The sequence below is a fragment of the Schistocerca americana genome, chromosome 6 (assembly GCF_021461395.2).
Source record: "Schistocerca americana isolate TAMUIC-IGC-003095 chromosome 6, iqSchAmer2.1, whole genome shotgun sequence".
Taxonomy (NCBI): Eukaryota; Metazoa; Arthropoda; class Insecta; order Orthoptera; family Acrididae; genus Schistocerca; species Schistocerca americana.
Window position 1 is genome coordinate 425,781,967 of NC_060124.1, and position 26,649 is coordinate 425,808,615.

Here is a 26,649-nt window from a genome sequence, read left to right on the forward strand (position 1 = left end):
GAACCATCGTGGCATTTGCCTGGAGCGATTTAGGGAAATCACGGAAAACCTAAATCAGGATGGCCGGACGCGGGATTGAACCGTCGTCCTCCCGAATGGGAGTCAGTGTGCTAGCTACTTCACTAGTCTTAGTGGTTTCTTTTTGCTGCCGTGCCAACTCATTCCCTTCGACGCCTCATTCTTTTCCCTCATTGACATAACAGCACTTTCCTCTTGTTGGTCTATCTCTACTGCTTCCCCCAACTTCACATTTTCTCCTCTACTGCGCACTATAGTTTGAATTCTGTCGTTTGCTAACCCTTGTATGAAACATGCACGCCCTAGTGCATATACTAATTCTACAGCCCCTTTTTGGTGTTCTCTATCCATTACCCTAGTTACAGCCACCCTGAAAGATTTTGACAATTCGTCTATCCTATTACCCCATGAGGCAATAACTGATTCCCCTGCATACTTAGTTGCTTTGAACATATTGCAGGCGTAAAAATAAATAGTTCTTCTATCTGAATAATTATCTTCTGACACACTTTTTACTTCCGCCCAAATTTTTGTGTTCTCTCATACTATTAACTTTGTTCTTGCAGCCCCAGTGATTTTACATTTCACATATTGAAATAGTAATTTTACATCCTCGTTTCTACTACTTCAAAAGCAGCATTCACGTTCTCTATGAACTCTTGCAATTTTCTTTTATTCCTATCGAACGTTTTCGAAATCAATACTACCGCATCCTTAGCACTGATATCTGTATTATCGCTACTGGAGGACATCATCTTGTTACAAGTTCAAAGGACCTTATTATTAATTCGTCGCGTTGGCTTGCCTGTTTTGTTGACAAGATCTTCTTGTTCTTCTGTTGACTTGCTGCGTGTGGGCGTCGCTGCTTGTGTCGTCTGCTGGGCTCTCCGCAATCTTGGGCTCTGCTGTTCGTAAATGGCTTCCTCTTCTTACGGTGCGATTCTGAGACACTCCTGCAATTTCCTATTTTCCTGCTTTTTATGTGCAACTATCCACTCATCTGCCAAACCACCTTGTAAATCACCCCACACATCTGACACCATAAATTTTATGTCGTGTCTCAGCACTGTTTTGTAGTGCGATCGGAACGCTGACGACAATCTGAGGGTTGTTTGAGTGACCAAATTTATTGTCGGAGATGAGAGGGAGAAAGCTCTCCAAAGTAGAACTGGGTGGATATTGGTTTCAGTGGTAATCTTTTAGGATTAATGGCAGGATGGGTATGCTAAAAAGTTCAATAGTTATTTAAGTAATATCTTTAGTCTCTTTGGTAACTTATAAAAGAGGTGCCAGTTCCTAACCCCTTTCTGTATTACTTGTCAGACTCAATTTATTCTCATCAACAGGCCACTCGCCTAACCTTGCAAGAGACAATTACTATTCCATAAATTGTTCTTGTTAATTATGAAGCTAGAAATGCTGGTTGGTCCTTGAGACACAGACAGATCTTCTATGTTCAGAGTCATTCGACAGAACAGATAATGATTACTTATCTTAAAGTTGATGTGTGTGTCTCCAGATCTGATCACCGACTTGTCATTGCAAATATTACTTTTGCATACTCAGGTTGCGGCTAACTGGCGTACTACTACTCTCGGACTCCTCCGTCAGACTACTCCATCAGAATTCTCCATCAGACACTCTTCTCATCTCATCCCGTGCTTATATACCGTCTAAGTTACGACTGACCCTCGATAATAGCCTTTCGGGATATTTCCATCAGCTGGCTCCCTTGAAACGTAAATACTTCAATGTTGGATTTCTCCTAGAGGCTTACGCTCAATGTTACCACTTACGTATACACGTCAGGGCGTGTATCCCTTGGTACAGTCTCCATCACGAGTTTAGTCCATGTTCTGATGGGCTACTGGAGGTCCCTACTTTACATAACATATGGAAAACTTCTTTTATCGTCCAACTGCGGTTCAAATAATGTCTTAATGTGCATGTTTTGATCATATGCGTCTTATCTCTTTCCCTTCCCAAATATCCTCCACTAGGGTTCCTCAGTGCTTAAAGACTGAGGCTTCTAACTTCATGAAGTGACTATTGTTCTCCGCTCATTTCATCATACACTCTTGCTTAATAGAATCACCATTAATTTTTTTTCTTGGGATTGGACAATTCATTGTCGTGGTATTTGTCTGGAAAAACCGCTTCATTGGAGGTAATGCCATTCCTCGATTTATAAAGCTGGTATAGCTTTTAAAATGGATACCTGCCTGCACATATACTACCAAGAATGCTTGTGGCAGTAATATGGTCGTTGCGACCATGTTTTTTTAACATATAGCGGTTTGTAAGACGATTATGCCACTCTTCTTAAGACAAAATGGTACCACTCGCAAGAAAAACTCAAGAGATGTGTCCACCCATCGCTGATTTTATGTCAGTATTATTTTGTATCGCCGACAATCAGTTATTGGCGAAGTATTATCCTTAGTAGTAGGGGATGCGTGATAGGTTCACCTTGATCATCAGGCTTGTAAGTATGTGTTTGTGCTCCAACATGTGCCCTGGAAATGGCTTTGTCCAGTCGTAAGGAAGGTATGGGTTTGACATAGAGTGCTGTGGTAGCAAAGGGGAGATTATATCATGTCATAAGAATGGCACAGATATTTTTATTTCCACAGCCACTGCCGTCAGCAGGGTATATTTCCTGTACTTCGCTCATTTTCGAATGTCATTTAATTGAGACCGCGATTGTAACATTTAACTGTAAGTATAGCGATCAAATATATATGTGGCTGGTTCCCTAGGAGGATTCTGATTCTGTCTCTGTATGCTTGGCGCACAGCGATGGTGGCCTGGCGGTAATGACTCATGTTTCCCGCTAACGGCAGGAGCTGTCTAAATGGAGAGGCATGTTGGGACGCAGGACCGTGTTGTCCTCTAGAAAGCGGAATACCGAACTAATACATAATATGTATTGGAGAGCTATCGTGATAGCGTGGAAATTTGAGATCTGATATGGACATGTATTTGCAGTGGACCATTATTCCCTCCAATGTAAATTGTCTGGTTGACTGCTTCTGCACATTTCATGTGTTTATTTGGTTGAAAGAATATCGATTGTGGTATGCGTATCTAGCAGATGAAAGAGCGGGGGGAAGACACTTTCGCTGGTTCTCTAGACGTGAGAAACACCTTAGTTGACTTTGTAAATTATAAGGATGATTTGAGATCTGTTATGTCACTGACATCGGTATTCACAAGTGGAAATATCGGTTTCTTCTCTTTTTTCTTCGAGGTCTTCGCCGACAAGATCAGTTTCTGGTTACTCAATGGTTCACAGCACGCTGCACCTTCTCGGCTTTCTAGAGAAATAATTTCTAGTCTATATCTTCGGAGTTATGTTGTGCGAGCGACCGGTAGCATACTGCTATGTGCTTGATATTGAGAAGTATCGTGAAAATGGTATGACATTCTGTCAAGCCATGTGAAATTAGATATGTTCTTGTAATCCCAGAGTCTGGGGATTTGTGTATAAAACAAGCAAGCAAGAAAATAGGTCGGGCCCAGAAACAGTAACACACTTGCGCTGATAGGAACCGACCCAGCTTTTGTAGAACAGTCTTCGCGGTATATGTACGAGTGTCTGGTGATCGGTACTGTGTGTCCTATCGTGAGGTAGGTATAGATTCAGCACATCGATAGCAATAAGGGGAATGAAAGATTGTTTTTGTTATGTCGAAAATTATGTGCGCTATAGGCACTGAGATTCGTTCCAGAACCACGGTCATAAAAGGGAGACACATCCAGTACATTTCTCGTTGTCAGATGTGGCAACAATCCAAATATTTAATTGTAGCTACACTGGTAAATATGTATCTGGTTCCCAATAATCTTGTGAGTCTGGAGATGGCTGTAGAAAGCAGAGCAGCAAGCAGGGAGGTCAGAGCCAGAAAGAACATCTCAGCGGACTGTTCTGAACTGGGGCTTGCGCATCCTTTTTACACCAGTTCAGTGTCCGAGAAAGGTTCTGACTTATGATAATTTGGCTCTCGACTCCCCTGGATAGGTGAATAGCAAACTAATACCCAGTTTCCATTCAGTAGCCTTTAGGACCGCGTGTGTCACGTGTATGGTCTGCAGAAATTTGAGAAGATTAAATACGAAGAGTGTTTGCGCTGGGAGTGTTAATAGCGTTATCCTGGGGCGTGGGGTCGTCCGCGGTGGGCTGGCCTCTCTCTAGTTGACACGCTCTTCCGCGGCTGCGGTCATGGGCAGTGTTTACGGTGGTAGTGTCCTCCGTTGCCACTGCACAGTGTCACAGAGAATACGTGGGGTGTATTTGACGATCTGCAGACCGCTTTTGCAGGATTTAACTGTCAATGCAATATGGCGATTGGTACAAAATAGTTTAGCCGCTGAAGGTCTCGTCCGCAGAATAGCAAGGCGGACAGTGGTTCCACACTAGCAGCATCAGTAATTTGGCGGGTAGATTCAGTAAGAGCCAATAAAGATGCTTCATTCATTCACAAGACATCCTTTGTGCCACGACATCGGAGCCTCTGCATAGAGGTTAGAATGTTTGCGTTTCTTCAACTTTTGGTTTGAAAAGGCTGAAAACTCGGCTGAAAACAACTTGAAACCAATTTAGGGCTTAAGGACTAGGCACAAGGAATTTTCCATTTTAATTTTGAAAGGCTGAAACTCGGCTGAAGGCCACACAGAGTACTTAAGACTAAAAAGGTAATCATAATGTAAAACACAAGGAGTGGCTCTCAGAAGCTTCCAAGGGTCCGCATGGGAAGGTAACACTAACACACGTTTAGGCGAGACAGGCAGCCAGATCAACAATCTTTCAATTGGAAGGCAACCCAACCGAAAGCCAGCTGACGAACCAACCAACGAGATCAGTTCTGCTCCACCCTACCAGCAAAACGACAACAAGATGTCAATAGCACAACGTTCTGGATTCTAGTACCCAATCCAGCCAAATCAGAATAAACTCCCAAAAGACCAACAACACCTCAGCTATAGAACTACATGCCATGATGGACAGCATCCACATGATGAGGGAAATATGGTACACTGCCAAAAACTACGACAACGACCAGGGCAGGTCACCAGAACGTCAACAGCCACAAGGCAGAAGACACCGCTGGGTATACTTCATTAATGAAGGAATGAATTAAATTAAGTTAAACGCTACACTCGAAGACGGCTGCAATTCTAGCCGACTTCAATGCAGACACGTTGTTGCTCGGGGGAATCTCCCACAGAGCAACAACCACGATCAAACGAAGAGATGTGATAGTTGAGACTTGATAGTAGGTTAAGTGAGCACTCAACTTTAGTGTCCAGGATCGGTGGGCGACGAATTTCGTAGCCCTCGCAAGAAGCGCCTCACAACTCCAACCTCGCATGCACGCTACCACCGCTCCAGCCTGACTATATGCCATGGAGACTTCCTCGCTGCTCTGCCCCAACTGACCCACTCCTCACTCTCAGAAACGGTCAAAAGTCCCAATACAAGTCGGTCGATGAGACGACGACTGTACTACCAACCAAAGGTCGTTCCCACACCAGTCTTCTTCCGTTGGACAGTGCATGTGTCCCCAGCGGTCGGCAAGTACAGTCTGTCAGCACCTCACTGGCGCTCCGTCCCTGACACTGCTCCATGCTCGATTGCACTCCTGGTCTGTCTCCAACTGACTTCCAGACACACGATGGCCCAAAGATACTATCAGTCGCTCCAGAGATGGTACAACAGTGCACTATCGATAAGCGCTGCTGCTGCCGCTCATGGGCAAGTAAGGCAGGGAGTTAGTGACGCTAGTAAATGGAATAACAAAATGAGGCGGCAGTACTGTAATAGAAGATGACAAACAATAAATGGCATGAACACGAACCGTGCATGGCTCAAGAATAACATCGAGAATTTTTCAGATTTGCCTGCAATGGTGAGGTGCTATACTATCATTTCGCGGTGTTGTGTCAGCCATGCTGGGCAGTAAAACGCGTGCACGGCTAGTTAGAGCTCACATGTCCTGTTAGGATCGCTAGGAACAATGCACCCTGCGCTATTCTGGGAAGCATTGGAACAGATTTCTACAGCACGACCTGTGATGTCAGTATCCACAGATAGAGAGGTATCATGCCAGTAATGGTAAACATGCTCGCGTGGCCAAGAGGGGTCTCATGTATGGAATTGGCGTGAGTGCGCCACCCGGCGTGACGCCTTGGAGTTCAGTAGGGGTGCAGTTTGTTGATACTTGGCAGTTGACGATAGTTCGAAAGCATTTTTTTGTGTGAATTGAGTGTTTGTGCACTACATTATTTTCGGCTGTTTACGCATTGTCAGCGTGTTGGAAGAGAATTATTTTGTAAAGATGTGTGCAGGCTTTGCAGTGCATTATTTCGACAGTTTGGAATTGGTGAGCATGTTTTTAGAGCTTTTTTCATGCATTATTTTGATAATTTACAAGTTATTTTCGCGTCTGCACCTCAGTGTAAGGCATTATTTCGGTGATTTGCGAGTAGTTTACAGGTCTGCAGGCTGTGTATTGTGACCCCAAACACGTCAGAGTGAGTGTCTTGTATCAGTGCAATAAATAAAGTATGTGAAATTCGTCACTAAATAAATTGTTCCAAAATAAATGAAGTACACTCCTTCCTCTCTCCTGCAGCCCAGAACAGGCTGAGTCCTTTTCCTGCCATTTTACCCACCACAGACCACCATTTTGGATTACGTCATGGAAGACAAAGCCCTCTGGTGGCAGTACCTCATGGTCAACACACTGGAAGGAGTTACTACCTCAAACTTTTTAAATTAACACTGCATGCAAAATAAAGACTTATGTTCATTCCATCCAGCAGCCCAGGACAAGCTGAGTCCTTTCCCCACCAATTCCAAGGAAGAGGTGGCGGTTGGATGACTCTGGTTAGTAGAGGTAGCCCAAGTGACCTATTTTATCCGCCATTTTCTTAGGTTAGGGGAGGTAGCTGTGGAGTGCTGCATTGTACTGCTTTAACTTGAACTTCCCGCCATTTTCTGGGGGTGTGGAGGGGAGTGGGGAAGGTGGGGTTTAGGTTAGTGGAGGTAGTCCAATTGAGCTGTTTTTCCGCCAAAATTTGAACTTCCTGGCATGATGTCATTGCAACATTTCCATATCTATCACCACTATCTTGGATCCGCCATCTTGAATAAATTTGGCAACAATGGAGAGTTGGGCAGAACGAAGTCTGTCCCTCTACTTGCGCTGCCACCTACTGCTAGGTACTCCATATCAATGACCTGAGTAGTCATTACACTTTGTGACAGATCTGAATGGGGTACTCTGCGGAACTCACGGACTTCGAACTTGGTCAGGTGATTGGGTGTTACTTGTGTCAAACGTCTGTACGCTAGATTTATACACTCCTCAATATCCCTAGGTCCAGACCGACCTCGATTGTTGACTGACAGAGACTGCCGACAGTTGAAGAGCGTCGTAATGTGTAATAAGCAGACATCTATCCAGACCATTGCATAGGAATTCCAAACAGCAACATGATACACTGCAAGTACTGTGGCAGTTGGGCGAGAGGTGAGAAAACTTGGATTTCATGGTCGAGCAGCTGCTCATAAGCCACACATCACGCTCGTAATTGCGGAACGACGTCTCGGCTGGTGTAAGAAGCGTAAACATTGGACGATTGAACAGTGGAAAACGTTTTGTGGAGTGACGAATCACATTACACAATGTGGCGATCCGTTGGCAGGGTGTGGGTATGGCGAATGACCGGTGAACTTCATCTGCCAGCGTGTGTACTGCCAAGACTAAAATTCAGAGGCGGTGTTGTTATGATGTGGTCGTGTTTTTCATGGAGGGGGCTTACATCCCTTGTTGTTTTGTGTCGCAGTATCACAGCACACACCTGCATTAATGTTTTAAGCACCTTGTTGCTTCCCACTGTTGAAGAGCAATTTGGGGATGGCAATTGCATCTTTCAGCAAGATCGAGCTCCTGTTCATAATGCACGGCCTGTGGCGGAGTGGTTACACGACAATAACATCCCTGTAATTGGCAGGCCTGCACAGAGTCCTGACCTGAATCCTATAAAACACCTTTGGGATGTTTTGGAACCCTAACTTCGTGCCGGGACTCACCAACCGACATCGATACCCCTCCTCAGTGCAGCACTCCCTGAAGAATGGGCTGCCACTCCCCAAGAAACGTTCCAGCAGCTGATTGAAAGTATGCCTGCGAGAGTGGAAGCTGTCATCAAGGCTAAGGGTGGGCCAAGACCATATTGAATAGCAGCATTACCGATGGAGGGCAGCACGAACTTGTAAGTCAGGTGTCAGAATACTTTCAATCACATAGTGTATATACAGTGTGAGTATGCCAGTGACAAATACAACATTGCAACTGACTCCGACTATTCAGGTATATCCAAAAAGCTCCAAAGACTCTTGTTTTGGATTTTTACTTTTCAATCTCATCTCTCTTTTACTACAATTCAGTCCTCTTGCTTCTGCACTGTAAGATCGTTTCGCTTTTCTGTATGTTGAGCCTAAGGTAGCGCTCTTATAGCTATACGAACATCCGTCTACCGCGGAGAGCCCTCTCGTCATCATTAGCCTTCATCAGGAATTGCCCGCCGCTGTCTCACGTTGGCAAATATTTGGCCACTCCAGACGGCCGCTCTCCTGAATATCGGACCACACGCTTGGCTGCACCCGCTGCGCACACAGCTCGCCCCACGGACGACCGGGCCCGTAGTATCCACACACGGCCTGATCCGCTACGCAAATCTATGACAATTTATGCTGTAGCCACTATGTAGAAACGTTTCCTTCCTTATGGCTCGCAGGGGCTGCAAATATGAGTGAAACGCTATCCACGAATTTACACCGCCATAAAAGGAGGACTTTATTTTCATGCGAAGCGACGAAAGAAGGCTGTTTGTACCTCCTGAGTGGGCCATTGACATCTGTATCGGATTAGGCTATAAAAGTCAATATCTTACCTCATATTATTTCGTTACCATCGGTTATCAGTTTTTAGCTACCAGCTGCATTTAAAAATGAGAAAATATAAACGATTACACGTTGACAGATGTACCAAACAAAAAGCTTCACCTAAAAAAAAAAAATGGTTCTAATGGCTCTGAGCACTATGAGACTTAACTTCTGAGGTCATCACACACATCCATGCCCGAGGCAGGATTCGAACCTGCGACCGTAGCGGTCGCGCGGTTCCAGACTGTAGCGCCTAGAACCGCTCGGCCACCCCGGCCGGCCTTCACCTCGAATGTAGGAATAAAGTGAACAGCTCGCTTAAAAATTTACCAACGTCACGTAATACAGTCAGTATATACAAGAACAAGCGCAGAGCGTGCCTATTTACCGATTAAATGAAATTTACAATGATTCGCACAAGGGACGCCAATAGAATAGCACTTACGTGTAATTGAAGGTACATGTATATAAAAATATTGTGTGTATTAGTATAGGCTATATAGGATGGAATAAATTTTACAAATTTCTAAAATCTTTCAAAACCTACATATTTAAAACCAGACACTAAATTTGATATATGTTAAGTTGTACATAAACTCGATTCATTTGTGAAAAATGAACGTAATACATTGTGTAAGATAAAAGATAAAGAAATGACTGTTCAAAATACGGTTGAAGGCTGTATCTATACAGTCAGACAACAGTCATTATATGAAAAGCGGTACTTCGCATGGCAGTTGTCACACCTTCATACATGATAGAGATAGAACATTAAATCCAAAGTAGAGGTGATTTAAGAAAACAGACAAGTGCGAGCAGGACTCACCTTCTGAGGAATCCTTAAGAACTTACTTATGTATATAGATAATAATAATAATAATAATAATAATAATAATACAAATACTGGAAACTACAATTAGTCAGTTTTTGAAATGTTTATTCCATAAACCCATTTTCGAACCTTTTCAGGCTCATCTTCAGTTGGTGCACAGGAGGTAAATCACCATTTCAAAGAGTAAAGCTGAATGCTGGCCCTCTGACAAGAAGAGGGCACATGCTTTAAGGCATTACCGGGAGCTTTGTTTATTTGGCGATTTGGATCCAGAAATGACTTCGGTACTTACTGCGACAGTATGGTCAGCGTTCACTTTTCACAGAATATACACAGTGTGTATATACTGTGAGGATATAAGATGAACACCAACCAAAGCAAAACGACGATAATGAAATGTACTCGAATTAAATCAGGTTATGTTGAGGGAATTAGATTCAGAAATGAGACGCTTAAAGTAATAAATGAGGTTTACTATATGGGAAGCCAAATAACTCATGATGTTGGAAGTAGGGAGGATATAAAATGCGGACTGGCAATGGCCAGAAAAGCGTTTCCGAAGAAGTGAAATTTGTTAACGTCGAGTATAAACTTAAGTGTCAGGAAGTCCTGAAGTGAGACATGAACGGTAAACAGTTTAGACAAGAAGAGAATAGAAGCTTTTGAAATGTGGTGCTACTGAAGAATGCTGAAGATTACATCGGTAGATCAAGTAATTAATGAGGACGTACTGAATAGAATTGTGAGAAGAGGTATTTGTGGTATAACCTGCCTAAAGAAGGGATCTCTTGGTAATACACATTCTGAGATACCATGGGATCATCAATTTATTACTGGAGAAAAGCATGTGGGGTAAAAATCGTCGAGGGAGACCAAGAGATGAATACAGTAAGCAGATTCAGAGGGATGTAGGTTGTAGTACTTACTCGGAGACGAAGAGTCTTGCACAGGACAGAGTGAGCTTGGAGAGCTGCATTAAACCAGTCTCTGGACTGAAGACCGCAACAACAACCGTATATACACCGTAGTTACGAAATGTAGCCAGCGACCAGAATATGCTGCACAACTTTTACTTCTTACGAAAGTTCTTTATACGAAGGTGTAACATAGGCCCACCTCACTCAAAGACATTATTTATTTCGGTTTACATTTCATAAATTCGATGTATGGGCAAATACTTTAATCAAAACTGGTGTTAACATAAATGACCAAAAATGAAATAAGTAAATAAATTGCTACAAGCACAAACAGCAAGTGATCTGCTGTTTCATTTTTATTCCTATGTTAACATGTAATACGGTCAAATTATGGTCAAATACTTTAACCGAAACTGGCATTAACGTGACTGGGCAGATACAACGTAATATGAGGTATTTGCAGAGAATTGCAGTGGTTTGTAAGACCCCGAACTTTACATTTAAGAACAAGAAGACAAAACTTGAAATAAACGGCTGAATTATTCCTGTTCAGAAATAAACGACCTGCGCACCACCTGAAGATGAGCCTAAAAAGTTTGGAAAACCGGTTTATGGAATAGATAACTTTTTCAAAAAGTGACTGATTGCAGTTTTGCGTATTTGTAAAGAGTAAACAGGCACCAGTTCGTAATCATCCGTAATAGATAAGCGTAACAGTAATAATGATTTCGTGTGATTCAGTCGCATGTCGCAAGTCTTTCTATTGGATGCCACTTTGGCGACAGACGTGCCCCTAAAATACCACTTATAACCAAACGGGGAAAGAATACCTACAGAAATGCAAAGAACGTGATGTTTCTGACAGCTCCAAACATCGTTAAGAGGTGAAGGCTAGATAACAACGAATGCTGAAAAATTAGTCGCCCGACTGAGATTCAGTCCTGCAACTTCTTGATTTCTTGGCACGCCCCTTCTCTTTCTTTTCCTTTTGTCGTCCTTTCTCGATCTTTTTCTTCTTCACTTGTCGTCAGTTGTCCTGTGTGGTTGTCGTACGATATCTCTGAAATGAAATTCCATCGATGAAAGCATTATTCAGCTACAGAGTGTGTCCAGCCCAGTGACCGAATGCACTGAGCTACCGAGTCGGCTCCTCTAGACAACTGGGCCCAACATATACTTAACTAGTTTATTTACAGGTATTGATAACTGAGCTAGCGAGTATCAAAATATGTGACATGTATAGCCGTATCATTTGACTGCATTGACTTAGAAGCTTAAATTATTTTCTCGGAAAAGGGACCGTAGACCTCAGTATTTCGCACAAATTTCTTGAGAACAAGTGATCTTTTCGGACAGCTGTGTCTTTTGATTCCATAAACTTAGAAGCTTAAACTGTTTATACTTCCAGTTGACTGTAGACCTTAGTGCGTGACATAAATTTGAGTTTGATAACTCCACCCATCCCTGAGAGAAAAGGGTCCTAACATACTGACAGACAGACCCTATAGAACTTAGCGTGCGACACAAATCTGAACTCATTACTCTTACCCACTTCTGAGAAAAAGTGGACTGCACAGATGAACAGACAGACAGAAAGACGGACAAAAAAGTGAATCTGTACTTATTCTGAATTTACCCATTCACGAAAAGAACGCCTCCTTTCCTCCAGAGACTCCCACCCGAGTTGCTGAAGCATTTCCGTAACACTCGCGTGATGATCAAACCTACCAGTAACAAATCTAGCAGCCCGCTTCTGAATTGCTTCTATATCCTCCCTCAATCCGACCTGGTAGGGATCCCAAACGCTCGAGCAGTACTCAACAATAGGCCGTATTAGTGTTTTATAAGCGGTCTCCTTTACAGATGAACCACATCTTCCCAAAATTCTACCAATGAACCAAAGACGACTATCCGCCTTCCCCACAACTGCCATTACATGCTTGTCCCACGTCATATCGCTCTGCAATGTTACGGCCAAATATTTAATCGACGTGACTGTGTCAAGCGCTACACTACTAATGGAGCATTCAAACATTACGGGATTCTTTTTCCTATTCATCTGCATTTACATTTATCTATATTTAGAGTTAGCTGCCATTCTTTACACCAATCACAAATCCTGTCCAAGTCATCTTGTATCCTCCTACAGTCACTCAACGACGACACCTTCCCGTACACCACAGCATCATCAGCAAACAGCCGCACATTACTATCCACCCTACCCAAAAGATCATTTATGTAAATAGAAAACAACAGCTGACCTACCACACTTCCCTGGGGCACTCCAGATGATACCCTCACCTCCGATGAACACTTTTGAGATTGGACGTGGTGAGTAGATGTTAGTCAATCATGCCTTTAACGCGATAAAGACACATTATCAACACCTGTGTTAGAACGAGGTCGTGTAACAGAGCTACGAGAAACTGGGTGTGTTCCTTCTGCGATACTGGAAAAAGACTTGGCAGGAATGTAGCCACTGTACATGACTGCTGGCAGCGGTGATTGCGAGAATGCACACTCGCAGGAAGACCGGGCTCTGGCCTTACCGTTAGGGAAGACCATCGTGTTCGGTGTATGCCTCTTGCGCATCGTATTACGTTTGCCGCAGCAATTTTAGAAGCAGTTGGCACTACTGTGACACAAAGAACTGTTAACAGTCGGGTACTTCAAGGACGGATCTAAGCCAGACAATCTGCAGCGTGCGGTCCACTGACCCCAAACCACCGTCATTTGCTACTTCAGTGGTGTCAAGCGAGAGCTCAATGGAGGGCAGAATGGAGGTCATTTGTGCTTGTTGAGGAAACCTGGTTCTCCCTTGGTTCCAGTGTGGACCAGGCCAGTTGAGGGCCTCGAACCAACTTGTCTGTAATAGACGCAATGGACCTACATCTGGATTTATTACGGTCTGGGGTGAGATTTCGTAAAACAGTAGGAGTATTCTCGCGCTTATCCAACGCATCCTGACTCCGGTTTCATATGTCAGTCTGGTGGTTCGACCTGTTGTGCTATCATTCGTGGACAGAATTCCAGGGTGTGTCATCCAACTAGATAACACTCGCCTACTCACCCACTGAGCGTGCTCTACAGTGTGTCGACATGTTGCCTTGGCCTACTCGATCAGCAAATCTGTCTATAGTCGAGCACTCCCGCATCATTCATAACCAGCATTAACCATCCCTGTGCTGATCGACAAAGTGTAACAGCCATGGAACTCCATTCCACAAACTGACGTCCAGCACTTGCACAACACAATACATGCACGCTAACATTCTTGCATTCAACATATTGGCATTTACAGCGGCTATGAATGTACTAGTATTTCACATTTGCAACGGCTTATCCCGCGCATTAACCTGTGATCTTGCAGTGTTAATCATGTAAATATGTTGCCTAGACAAAAGCATTCCCGAAATTTCACTACTCTATATTAATAATTTTTTGGTGCTGCATTTCTTTCTGTCAGATTATTTGATTTTCCTCCAATACGTTGAGCAGAGCACATTTATTTTCTCCATGAAGAGGTTTTAAATTTCGTTCTGTGTCGTCCATAATGTGCTACGGGCGTTTAAATGGTCTCCATACGCTGGATTGTTATTTTGTATCTCTTGTGTGAAAGAAAGTTTTTACCTGTTCGGCTGATATGAACTTCGTCGTAGCTTCCGCACTCAACTTTGTACACTAGTTATTTTCGTCAGATGTTATACAGTTCTTTAGTTTGTTTCCTAATGTAACCAATAATGAAAGAAAAATTTTAACTTACACTTACGCGCTTCTCTTCTATACCTGCATTTGCAAAATCGAGCAGATTCGCTACCGGAAAAAGGGCAGTGCCTCGTGAGCGGATAAATCGTTTACTGGATGTGCAAGGGTCGTCTCTGAGGCAATGAATACCACACCATTTTAAGTGACAATGTGGCTCCATTCAGAAAACTTATCATTCATTACAAAATTTGCTAACGAGCAGGACACACGCGAAAACATAGATAAACTCATTTACTTCAGTCCCTTGCCTGCATAGAAGGGAGGGATGACTACCGTTCATTTTAGTTCATTTTTAGCATTTCTATCGACCTTTTTATGACGCTTCTACCCATGCGATCACGTCATAACCTCTCGTTCCATCATCTAAAATTGATTGTAATTGTAGTACAGCTGCAAACACCTAGCGCAAATGCACCCTTTTTTCTGATCGGGTCACATTGTATAGGACTGTACTCGATTGCATCCAGTCGCGTCCACCCACATATTCCACACTTGCAGTGCGTTTGCTCTATTTTTCTGTATGTCTGTGTATGTGCATGTGGCGCAGATGGCTCCCAGGACTCGCAGTAGACCCGAGTTAGCGTTCGAGTGTGGATTCGCCACGCATTATGTCCGGAGTGATGTTGGGACATGGATCCACAGTGTGCCACGTCTGGGATAGAGTTTGAAGGTTGATCCGCCATGCACAAGTTACGGAGTGATGTTAGGATGCAGATCCACAATATAACACATCTAAGTTAGCGTCTGAGTGTGGATCTGTCGCGCACTATATATACATCCAGATCGATGTTCAGAGGCAGATCCACCACACGTCACATCTGGGATATGGCTCGCAGGTGGACCAACCAAGCGTTACGTTCTACTATAAACTCTAGGGAGTCGCGAATAATTTACTTTATAGGTTACAGTTGAAACTAGAGATATCATCGATCGCGTAGCATCCGATACTACGGCAAGAACAATCACAGACTTTATGCTGCGTTGATTTTAAAGCAAATGTAACTGGTACTATGGCTTCTTAGCTGAATTTTCGGATTACGAGAAAGAACTTCTACTCGTTTGAATGTCACGTAGCTAATTAAATCTTAACACGACTTAATAGCTAACCCGTGTGCCATCAGAAACGTGCGTACCATTCGTCTGCTCGTCTTCGAGTTTCTGATAAAAAAAAGTTCACCAGCCACCTATCGGGCAGCGATTTCCGGGTGATTTCTTTATGGAGGGGATAACTGACCATTCCCCTAGTGTCGGTCAAAAATCGTGAGCCGGCAAGCCACACGGGCCTGCCTAAAAGGCGGGTGGCCGTTGCTGTTAAGCTCTCTCCGATACACGGAAGGTTCCAGAAAGTTCCAGAACTGCCGCGGGATTGTACAGATCCAGTCGAAGGACGTGGTTTTAAAAACGGCGGGAAGCTTGGCTTCTGCTGTTGACACTAGTTCCCGCCAGCCAGGTGTAAAGAAAAGACAAAGAATTTTCCACTGGATCGCGAAAAATACAATAATGGAAATTCCTTTTAACTTGTGATCATGTCATGTTCTTATCTCAGCAGGTGACTTTTCCAGCGCTCTGTATATCCTCGTGAGACCTGACGGCAGCTACAATGATTTTTTAAAACAGATTTGGTTTAGTTGCTAAACAGACAAAAGTGAAGGAAATACATCAAAATTTTAGAATAAAAGAAAAATCATGATTTTAAGAAGTGTTATTACAATGGACAATGGGTCTTGGTGATATATAAGGAGGGGGTAGAAGGAAATTCAAAAATGTAAAAAAGCGCTTTATTTATAGTTTACTTAGCAAATTAGGGGGATATAATACGCTAACTACAAATTTAAGAAAAAAAAAACAAAAAAAAGAGCAAAAAAATATATAAATTATGACAGTTTTATTTCCGATCGCACTCAGAGAAACAGTTATTCTTTGATGTTAAACGGAGAAAAGTTGAACACCACTATTCAGTTAAAACGTGCAGTACTAAAAAATTGGTACTTTATTTTGATTTTCTTCGTGCAGCTAGTTTTCTTACACCTCATGCTATTTTTCAGCTTCGTTATTTCTGGCAAATGGAGTACTGTAGGTGTGAGCGGTTGTAAGCATAACAGTCTTCACCTTTTAGGAACCGAGTCTTCATTCTCTTCCTCAGAATTTTGCTCTTAAAAATACTCTTACAATTCTTAGTTCGAAATCAAGGTACTGCAGTATGTTATTTTCTGGTTCATAATTCTTAATTATTTTAATCCAGTACTGAATCCTCCTATTTGCATTTCCCAAAAACAGAAAGTGAGGAATAGCCTTTACTGTCCACTTTACTCTGTTCAGCTGAGGAAGCAGTATAGTCATGCTGCACAGTAATATCTGGCAGATCGACGGCGACATGTTCCTACTCCTCCAGACTGACCTCAAGATCTGAAACAGCTTCATTCAGAAGAGGATTTAAAATTTCTTCTGAACGGAGCTCTGACATGCATCCTTTAAGAAAATGCCTGGATAAAAAAAAAATGTTGTGTGACTAGGGCCTCCCGTCGGGTGGACCGTTCGCCGGGTGCAAGTCTTTCGATTGGACGCCACTTCGGCGACTTGCGCGTCGATGGGGATGAAATGATGATGATCGGGACAACACAACACCCAGTCCCTGAGCGAACAAAATCTCCGACCATCCGGGAATCGAATCCGGGCCCTGAGGATTGACAGTCTGTCGTGCTGACAATTTTATTTTTAATCTCATTTTTCTCGCTTTCGTTCGTTGCATCTGCTCGGGGCGGACGTCGTAAGACGTCCGTTTAAGATCGTTGGTGATCAATTAACTCAGTTTTTTTTAATTACAGAGGGCTGCTAACCCTCTGACCGAACACGCTGAGCTACCGTGCCGGCTGCTTTCACTGTCGGAACGTAACACCAACGTAGAACTCATTATTTTTCAAGTTACAACTATAATAACTATTTGCATCACTCAGCTACCGGGGGCGGACAATGACTGGATTAACATAGTACTTATTTTCTTTCAAAAAGTTATAGTAACGTGTCAAATAATGTCATTTACTGGCATTCACAAAAGTAGTGTACTGGAAATTAGTGAAAATAATCACCATTGACGCCTAGGAACGTGTCCTCGAAAATGTAGGGCAAAATCCCAGAGTCCATTGCAGTGGAACACTACTCTGTTATCGTAAACAAAGAAACGTGCAGTACTAAGACATTTCCGACACAGCAAAGTTACACTGAAAACACTTCTATATATTCTTTACATTAGCTACATAGTTTCATGAAATAAGTTTAGGTAAATACAGGGCAATGAAGGAGTACTTGCCTGTCACGATAGCACATTGTAAACAAAGCTGCTGTTTATTACAAGTGATCGTAGTAACCGTTTACCCCGCTAGGTGGCTGCAACATACTGTCCATTCAAATTGCCAACAAGTATTGAGACAAAAAAATGTATGATTTTTGATAGAAGGACAGAAAACTTTGTGTACACTATAATGAACATCGGACCTCGGAAGGAAATGGAAAAGACTGATGCTGTGGTTCCCACAGTATAGCAGAAAATAAAATATCAATCTCCAGCAGAGAATCCTATTTAAAATATCGGCATGTGATAGATTACAAATGTACCTGTCGCAAGACATTGTCTAGCCATAATAATCCAGGAAGAGGTGGCATTATGAAAGGAGATGGGAAAAAACAGACTCCTTTGAATATTTTATCAGAAATTCTTCCGTTGTTGCTAAATCATTTGCAGCAAATCAGTTTCTTTCAGGTTGTTAGTATAAGGGGTAACATTGTTCGTTGCATTCACATATTTCTTCGCGTCAGTGACTTTGTTAATATCTTATCTAGTGTTTCAACTATGTTGTCACTATAAGTATTATTAATTACGACTTATTTGAGAGCTGCTAGTTCTCTGTTGGTTCCTCTTTCTACCAGTGGCAGCCTTTAAAATTTATTAATAAATGCTCTAAAATACGCCGTTCTGTTTAGCGTGAGTGGTATGAATTTCCTTTCATAACAGTACCTGTACACGTTATATCTCTATAAATCTGAATTACCTCTACCCCGCAGCGTGGAGTAGCCGCGTGGTCTTAGGCGCCTTGCCACGGTTCGCACGGCTCTCCCCCGTCGGATGTTCGAGTACTCCCTCGGGCGTGGGTAAGTTGTATTGTCCTCAGCGTATGTTAGTTTAAGTTAGATTAAGTAGTGCGTGAGCCCAGTGACCGATGATTTCAGCAGTTTGGTCCCATAGGAACTTACCACAAACTTTCCAATTTTTTTTCCTGTTCCCCGTTCTGTTTTGGGGAGCAAAATAACTGATGATGGTCGAAGTAGAGAGGATATAAAATGTAGACTGGCAATGGCAAGGAAAGCTTTTCTGAAGAAGAGAAATTTGTTAACATCGAGTATAGATTTAAGTGTCAGGAAGTCATTTCTGAAAGTATTTGTATGGAGTGTAGCCATATATGGAAGTGAAACATGGACGATAAATAGTTTGGACAAGAAGAGAATAGAAGCATTCGAAATGTGGTGCTACAGAAGAATGCTGAAGATTAGATGGGTAGATCACATAACTAATGAGGAAGTATTGAACAGGATTGGGGGGAAGAGAAGTTTGTGGCACAACTTGACCAGAAGACGGGATCGGTTGGTAGGACATGTTCTGAGGCATCAAGGGATCACCAATTTAGTATTGGAGGGCAGCGTGGAGGGTAAAAATCGTAGAGGGAGACCAAGAGATGAATACACTAAGCAGATTCAGAAGGATGTAGATTGCAGTAGGTACTGGGAGATGAAGAAGCTTGCACAGGATAGAGTAGCATGGAGAGCTGCATCAAACCAGTCTCAGGACTCAAGACCACAACAACAACGACATTCTGTTTACATAATCTTATAGCATTTGCTTCAGTAGTTGCAAGGGCAACAGTCTGGATGATTGACTGATCTGGCCTTGTAACATTAACCAAAACAGCCTTGCTGTGCTGGTACTGCGAACGGCTGAAAGCAAGGGGAAACTACAGCCGTAATTTTTCCCGAGGGCATGCAGCTTTACTGTATGATTACATGATGATGGCGTCCTCTTGGGTAAAATATTCCGGAGGTAAAATAGTCCCCCATTCGGATCTCCGGGCGGGGCTACTCAAGAGGATGTCGTTATCAGGAGAAACAAAACTGGCGTTCTACGGATCGGAGCGTGGAATGTCAGATCCCTTAATCGGGCAGGTAGGTTAGAAAATTTAAAAAGGGAAATGGATAGGTTGAAGTTAGATATAGTGGGAATTAGTGAAGTTCGGTGGCAGGAGGAACAAGACTTCTGGTCAGGTGACTACAGGGTTATAAACACAAAATCAAATAGGGGTAATGCAGGAGTAGGTTTAATAATGAATAGGAAAATAGGAATGCGGGTAAGCTACTACAAACAGCATAGTGAACGCATTATTGTGGCCAAGATAGATACGAAGCCCACGCCTACTACAGTAGTACAAGTTTATATGTCAACTAGCTCTGCAGATTACGAAGAAATTGAAGAAATGTATGATGAAATAAAAGAAATTATTCAGATTGTGAAGGGAGACGAAAATTTAATAGTCATGGGTGACTGGAATTCGAGTGTAGGAAAAGGGAGAGAAGGAAACATAGTAGGTGAATATGGATTGGGGGACAAATGAAAGAGGAAGCCGCCTGGTCGAATTTTCCACAGAGCACAACATAATCATAACTAACACTTGGTTTAAGAATCATGAAACAAGGTTGTATACTTGGAAGAACCCTGGAGATACTAAAAGGTATCAGATAGATTATACACTCCTGGAAATTGAAATAAGAATACCGTGAATTCATTGTCCCAGGAAGGGGAAACTTTATTGACACATTCCTGGGGTCAGATACATCACATGATCACACTGACAGAACCACAGGCACATAGGCACAGGCAACAGAGCATGCACAATGTCGGCACTAGTACAGTGTATATCCACCTTTCGCAGCAATGCAGGCTGCTATTCTCCCATGAAGACGATCGTAGAGATGCTGGATGTAGTCCTGTGGAACGGCTTGCCATGCCATTTCCACCTGGCGCCTCAGTTGGACCAGCGTTCGTGCTGGACGTGCAGACCGCGTGAGACGACGCTTCATCCAGTCCCAAACATGCTCAATGGGGGACAGATCCGGAGATCTTGCTGGCCAGGGTAGTTGACTTACACCTTCTAGAGCACGTTGGGTGGCACGGGATGCATGCGGACGTGCATTGTCCTGTTGGAACAGCAAGTTCCCTTGCCGGTCTAGGAATAGTAGAACGATGGGTTCGATGACGGTTTGGATGTACCGTGCACTATTCAGTGTCCCCTCGACGATCACCAGTGGTGTACGGCCAGTGTAGGAGATCGCTCCCCACACCATGATGCCGGGTGTTGGCCCTGTGTGCCTCAGTCGTATGCAGTCCTGATTGTGGCGCTCACCTGCACGGCGCCAAACACGCATACGACCATCATTGGCACCAAGGCAGAAGCGACTCTCATCGCTGAAGACGACACGTCTCCATTCGTCCCTCCATTCACGCCTGTCGCGACACCACTGGAGGCGGGCTGCACGATGTTGGGGCGTGAGCGGAAGACGGCCTAACGGTGTGCGGGACCGTAGCCCAGCTCCATGGAGACGGTTGCGAATGGTCCTCGCCGATACCCCAGGAGCAACAGTGTCCCTAATTTGCTGGGAAGTGGCGGTGCGGTCCCCTACGGCACTGCGTAGGATCCTACGGTCTTGGCGTGCATCCGTGCGTTGCTGCGGTCCGGTCCCAGGTCGACGGGCAGGTGCACCTTCCACCGACCACTGGCGACAACATCGATGTACTGTGGAGACCTCACGCCCCACGTGTTGAGCAATTCGGCGGTACGTCCACCCGGCCTCCCGCATATCCACTATACGCCCTCGCTCAATGTCCGTCAACTGCACATACGGTTCACGTCCACGCTGTCGTGGCATGCTACCAGTGTTAAAGACTGCGATGGAGCTCCGTATGCCACGGCAAACTGGCTGACACTGACGGCGGCGGTGCACAAATGCTGCGCAGCTAGCGCCATTCGACGGCCAACACCGCGGTTCCTGGTGTGTCCGCTGTGCCGTGCGTGTGATCATTGCTTGTACAGCCCTCTCGCAGTGTCCGGAGCAAGTATGGTGGGTATGACACACCGGTGTCAATGTGTTCTTTTTTCCATTTCCAGGAGTGTATAATGGTAAGACAGAGATTTAGGAACCAAGTTTTAAATTGTAAGACATTTCCAGGGGCAGATGTGGACTCTGACCACAATCTATTGGTTATGACCTGTAGATTAAAACTGAAGAAACTGCGAAAAGGTGGGAATTTAAGGAGATGGGACCTGGATAAACTAAAAGAACCAGACGTGGTACAGAGATTCAGGGAGAGCATAAGGGAGCAATTGACAGGAATGGGGGAAAGAAATACAGTAGAAGAAGAATGGGTAGCTTTGAGGGATGAAGTAGTGAAGGCAGCAGAGGATCAAGTAGGTAAAAAGACGAGGGCTAGTAGAAATACTTGGGTAACAGAAGAAATATTGAATTTAATTGATGAAAGGAGAAAATATAAAAATGCAGTAAGTGAAACAGGCAAAAAGGAATACAAACGTCTCAAAAATGAGATCGACAGGAAGTGCAAAATGGCTAAGCAGGGATGGCTAGAGGACAAATGTAAGGATGTAGAGGCCTATCTCACTAGCGGTAAGATAGATACCGCCTACAGGAAAATTAAAGAGACCTTTGGAGATAAGAGAACGACTTGTATGAATATCAAGAGCTCAGATGGAAACCCAGTTCTAAGCAAAGAAGGGAAAGCAGAAAGGTGGAAGGAGTATATAGAGGATCTATACAAGGGCGATGTACTTGAGGACAATATTATGGAAATGGAAGAGGATGTAGATAAAGATGAAATGGGAGATATGATACTGCGTGAAGTGTTTGACAGAGCACTGAAAGACCTGAGTCGAAACAAGGCCCCCGGAGTAGACAATATTCCATTGGAACTACTGACGGCCGTGGGAGAGCCAGTCCTGACAAAACTCTACCATCTGGTGAGCAAGATGTATGAAACAGGCGAAATACCCTCAGACTTCAAGAAGAATATGATAATTCCAATCCCAAAGAAAGCAGGTGTTGACAGATGTGAAAATTACCGAACTGTCAGCTTAGTAAGTCACAGCTGCAAAATACTAACACGAATTCTTTACAGACGAATGGAAAAACTAGTAGAAGCCAACCTCGGGGACGATCAGTTTGGATTCCGTGGAAACACTGGAACACGTGAGGCAATACTGACCTTACGACTTATCTTAGAAGAAAGATTAAGGAAAGGCAAACCTACGTTTCTAGCATTTGTAGACTTAGAGAAAGCTTTTGACAATGTTGACTGGAATACTCTCTTTCAAATTCTAAAGGTGGCAGGGGTAAAATACAGGGAGCGAAAGGCTATTTACAATTTGTACAGAAACCAGATGGCAGTTATAAGAGTCGAGGGACATGAAAGGGAAGCAGTGGTTGGGAAGGGAGTAAGACAGGGTTGTAGCCTCTCCCCGATGTTGTTCAATCTGTATATTGAGCAAGCAGTAAAGGAAACAAAAGAAAAATTCGGAGTAGGTATTAAAATTCATGGAGAAGAAATAAAAACTTTGAGGTTCGCCGATGACATTGTAATTCTGTCAGAGACAGCAAAGGACTTGGAAGAGCAGTTGAATGGAATGGACAGTGTCTTGAAAGGAGGATATAAGATGAACATCAACAAAAGCAAAACAAGGATAATGGAATGTAGTCTAATTAAGTCGGGTGATGCTGAGGGAATTAGATTAGGGAATGAGACACTTAAAGTAGTAAAGGAGTTTTGCTATTTGGGGAGCAAAATAACTGATGATGGTCGAAGTAGAGAGGATATAAAATGTAGGCTGGCAATGGCAAGGAAAGCGTTTCTGAAGAAGAGAAATTTGTTAACATCCAGTATTGATTTAAGTGTCAGGAAGTCATTTCTGAAAGTATTCGTATGGAGTGTAGCCATTTATGGAAGTGAAACACGGACGATAAATAGTTTGGACAAGAAGAGGATAGAAGCTTTCGAAATGTGGTGCTACAGAAGAATGCTGAAGATTAGATGGGTAGATCACATAACTAATGAGGAAGTATTGAATAGGATTGGGGAGAAGAGAAGTTTGTGGCACAACTTGACCAGAAGAAGGGATCGGTTGGTAGGACATGTTCTGAGGCATCAAGGGATCACCAATTTAGTATTGGAGGGCAGCGTCGAGGGTAAAAATCGTAGAGCGAGACCAGGAGATGAATATACTAAGCAGATTCAGAAGGATGTGGGTTGCAGTAGGTACTGGGAGATGAAGAAGCTTGCACAGGATAGAGTAGCATGGAGGGCTGCATCAAACCAGTCTCAGGACTGAAGACCACAACAACAACAACATAGCATTTGCAACTGGCTCCATATTTAATTCTGATATAATATGAGAATTGGCACTACGATTCAGAGCCGCGTATCCAGCTGCATAGGAGAGTAACATTACTTCAGACGACACAGTTGTCATTATTTGATCAAAAATTTAGAGTCCAGCTTTTGCTCCCCTACAAAATCACGAAATGCTTTAACTTTCTATAACTGAGTAGGGTTCACACTTGAAGGTTCCAATGTAAGCTTTATTTCAACATTGTCAGACTTTCTTCTACATACATGTATATCTAAACTCTCTTGTTTGTTCATATTATTTTTTAGCTTCTTACAGGTGGTTACTCAGTTGTTATTGGTTACTTATCGGTTATAATGACGGAGAAGCACCACTCTAGTTATACTTGTGGACGTCATCGTATACAGCAGTAACCGTGCTCAATTTATTTCTGCTGCCTGTATTTCCATGCCGATGTTGGCTCTGTTGACGTCATGAGCAATATTTCGCTTAGAACTTTTGAATTTGAATTACTCTTTCTTATCAATGTTAGTATTTTGCATTTTATGGTGGTCCATAATCGGTACCCTTGCGATAGCATTCACCACCAATACATTAAAAAACACAGCCATAAAAATAATATTTTTCTGGGGTTAATACATCGGGCTCTGATGGTGACAGACAGGTGGGGTACAATGTTTTGGATAACTTTAGGGCTAGGGACCTTTTGTACATCCAAAACGAAGATTGTCTTACTATAACTATACAGCAGTACAGCATAAAAGTTTGAGTATCACACATTCCCCTCGGCTTGCCAAACGGAGCAAATCGGTTGCTTCCTTTTGTATTACGAGTTGTCTCTGGTGAACGTAAACGGCTATGGAGGAACCATTTAATTCACGGTTGGTTTCTGAGAAATTTCGAAAAAAGCATTTTTCTCCATTTTTTCACACTCACCATCGGATGCCTAAATAACTAACTGCAGCAAATTTCTCGTATTTTAACAATATATTCTCTAGGAACTTGTCTAGAAATGCTATCTTCCCGTTTTACAAAATCTTTGTCCGTTATCGAAAAACATCCCAAGATATGTTTTCTCAGTACCAAAACACCAAAACCGAGCCGTGGATTTCAAGACGGCTATGCACAACAAATGGCTGAAATGTTTACGTTATATTGCTTTGCTCCAGATCTCGAAAACTCGAAAATTTTCTTCAATTATTTATCCTTTTCCGAGATACAGAGGTTCAAGCTTACCTTAGTTGTGCACGTAAAGTACGCACGTAAAATCTGCTGTGAGGCAAAAACGTAGTTTCTAAAGTACCGTAGCAGGGTGAAATATGCTGTAAAGTGTGTCCGTTTTGATTAGAAGAGTTCTGGGAGCCCCGTGTGGTAACATTGAAGCACATGAAGCATTTTTGTGCTCGTAAAATCTGGTCTGGGGTGTAAAATTAGTTTTGTGTTATTTCAGTTTCACGCAATTCAAGTGTAAAAGCTTTAGTAACTCGTAAAGTTATGCAGTGAACACATAGTGCGTAGTGGGGCGATCACTCTGTTGTATAAATAATTCGAAAGCTTACTGGAAAACCGGTTTCAACACACTAAAGGTGCCATCATCAGATCTGAATGTACATTAATATTTATAAACCATTTGGATATAACGATACATGAGGCAGACCAGCTGATATAAAATCATTGTCAAAAAAAAAAAGTCAAAAAGCAACTGCTCTTTTGGTCATTCTTTTCCATAAAATACGTAAAACCGCAGTCACAAGATAAAACGAAATCTCACACCAGCGATAGCGGAATTTCCCTGCTGCGCCGGAAGAGGCGGGCAGCTCTGCTCCGCAATTCAGGGTCTAGCCGTTAGCGTTGCTACCTCTAGATCACGGGGGCCCGGGTTAGATTCCCGGAGGGATCGAGGATTTTCTCCTCCCAGAGACTGGATATTTGCTATTTTATTATCATTCGAGAAAGTGGGGAGGCTGGACAATCAAACGATTGGCAATTTGTACGGGTGCTGACAATCGCGCAGTTGCCGCCCCCCCCCCCCCCCCCGCCCCCCCCTCCCCCAAACCGGTCCTCCTTGTTTACTGTGTACAAAAGTTCAATGCTATTGTCGTACCAGTGATATCTGTGTCTTGATGAATATGAACATAGAGCAGTTTCAGTTTGTGTAAGCGTACGTTCATTGAAGAGAGTTTTAAATGTTCGGGCCGCGCCGGGTAGGCGCGCGGTCTAGGGCGTCTTGTCATGGCCCGGGCGGCTGCCCCCGTCGGAGGTTCGAGTCCTCCCTCGGGCATGGGTGTGTGTGTTGTCCTTAGCGTAAGATAGTTTAGCTTAGATTAAGTAGTGTGTAAGTTTAGGGACCGATGACCTCAGCAGTTTGGTCCCATAAGACCTTACCACAAATTTCCAATTTAAACGTTTGACCTCTCTATCCAATAGTGTTTATTTGGTAGTCTTCATATGTTACCTCATAAAAACCACAGTATAAATATTTATCTTTCCCTATGAGATGTTACGACTAACTCTTTGTCCCAACGGTTTTCGGTTTCTAAAGCAACTTGTAAGCGCAAGTTTTGTAAGGACCTTTCAGTTTTGTCAGACGTTGTACTATTGTACGTCATTCTGACAAAGTTACACTACTTGTTTCATTTAGGTTCGTATCGTCTACGCTGTAATCTGTAGTATATGTATATGAGAGTAGAAATATCGTTCCCATTTTGT